This window comes from Gobio gobio (genome assembly GCF_949357685.1).
Source record: "Gobio gobio genome assembly, chromosome: 8".
NCBI lineage: Eukaryota > Metazoa > Chordata > Actinopteri > Cypriniformes > Gobionidae > Gobio > Gobio gobio.
Genome location: NC_137114.1, coordinates 58,651,388 through 58,653,887, shown reverse-complemented (window position 1 = coordinate 58,653,887; position 2,500 = coordinate 58,651,388).

Below are 2,500 nucleotides of genomic sequence, written 5' to 3'. Positions count from 1 at the left end.
ACCCCATAGCAACCACAAAACACCCTATTAACCATCTAGAAACCACCAATACACCCTAGCAACCACCAGAAGCAGCCTGGCAACACTTAATATATTGATTCCTAAATAACCACTAATATACCCTTATTGACCCCATAGCAACCACAAAACACCCCATTAACTACCTAGCAACACCCTAGCAACCACCAGAAGCAGCCTTGCAAACACTTGCTATATTGATTTCTAAACAACCACTAATATATCCTTAGTGACCCCATAGCAACCACAAAACACCCTATTAACCACCTAGAAACCACCAATACACCCTAGTACCTACCTAGAAACACCCTAGCAACCACCAGAAGCTGCCTGGCAAACACTTAATATATGAATTCCTAAACAACCACTAATATATCCTTAGTGACCACATAGCAACCACCAGAAGCAGCCTGGCAACACTTAATATATTGATTCCTAAATAACCACTAATATACCCTTATTGACCCCATAGCAACCACAAAACACCCCATTAACTACCTAGCAACACCCTAGCAACCACCAGAAGCAGCCTTGCAAACACTTGCTATATTGATTTCTAAACAACCACTAATATACGCTTAGTGACCCCATAGCAACAACAAAACACCCTATTAACCACCTAGAAACCACCAATACACCCTAGTACCTACCTAGAAACACCCTAGCAACCACCAGAAGCTGCCTGGCAAACACTTAATATATGAATTCCTAAAAAACCACTAATATACCATTAATGACCACATAACAACCACAAAACACCATATTAACCACATCAAAACCACCAATACACCCTAGTAACTACCTAGCAACACCCTAGCAACCACCAGAAGCAGCCTTGCAAACACTTGCTATATTGATTTCTAAACAACCTCTAATATATCCTTAGTGACCCCATAGCAACCACAAAACACCCTATTAACCACCTAGAAACCACCATTACACCCTAGTACCTACCTAGAAACACCCTAGCAACCACCAGAAGCTGCCTGGCAAACACTTAATATATTGATTCCAAAACAACCACTAATATACCCTTAGTGACCCCATAGCAACCACAAAACACCCTATTAACCACCTAGAAACCACCAATACGCCCTAGTAACTACCTAGCAACACCCTAGCAACCACCAGAAGCAGCCTGGCAAACACTTAATATATGAATTCCTAAACAACCACTAATATATCCTTAGTGACCACATAGCAACCACAAAACACCCTATTAACCACTTAGAACCAACCAATAAACCCTAGCAACACCCTAGCAACCACCAGAAGCAGCCTGGCAAACACTTAATATATGAATTCCTTAACAACCACTAATATACCCTAGCAACACCCTAGCAACCACCAGAAGCAGCCTGGCAAACACTTAATATATGAATTCCTTAACAACCACTAATATATCCTTAGTGACAACATAGCAACCACAAAACACCCCATTAACCACCTAAAAACCACCAATACGTCCAAGTAACTACCTAGCAACACCCTAGCAAACACCAGAAGCAGCCTGGCAAACACTTAATACAACCCCAAATCAGAAAAAGTTGGGACAGTATGGAAAACGCAAATTAAAAAAAAGAAGTGATTTCTAAATTTACTTTGACTTGTATTTCATTGCAGACAATATTAACACAAAATATTTCATGTTTTGTCTGGTCAACTTCATGTCATTTGTAAATATGCATCCTTTCCTGTCATTCAGACCTGCAACACATTTCAAAAAAATTGGGACAGGAGCAATTTAGGGCTAGTAATGAGGTAAAATGGTTAAATAATGATGGGATTTGAAACAGGTGATGTCAACAGGTGATTGTAATTATGATTTGGTACAAAAGCAGCATCCAAGAAAGGTCTAATCCTTTAGGAGCAAAGATGGGCCGAGGATCGCCAGTTTGCCAACAAATACGAGAGAAAATTATTGAAATGTTTAAAAACAATGTTCCTCAAAGAAAGATAGGAAGAGATTTGGATATTTCATATTCAACAGTGCATAACATAATTAAAAGATTCAAGGAATCTGGAGGAATTTCAGTGCGTAAAGGACAAGGGCGCAAGCCTAAGCTGAACAACCGTGATCTCCGATCCCTCAGGCGGCACTGCATCAAGAATCGTCATCATCTAGAAGCCATATCACCACATGGGCTCAGGACTACTTTGGCAAACCTTTGCCAAGTACCACAATACGTAGTTACATCCACAAATGCCAGTTAAAACTGTACTGTGCCAAAAGGAAGCCCTATGTTAACAGTGTCCAGAAGCGCCGTCGACTTCTCTGGGCTCGAGGCATCTGGGATGGACCATCACACAGTGGAAACGTGTACTGTGCTCAGATGAAGCAGTATTTCAGGTATTTTTGGGGAGGAATGGACGCCGTGTGCTCCGGACCAAAGAAGAAAAGGATCATCCAGACTGTTACCAGCAACAAGTCCAGAAGCCAGGGTCAGTCATGGTATGGGGTTGTGTCAGTGCCCTTGGCAAA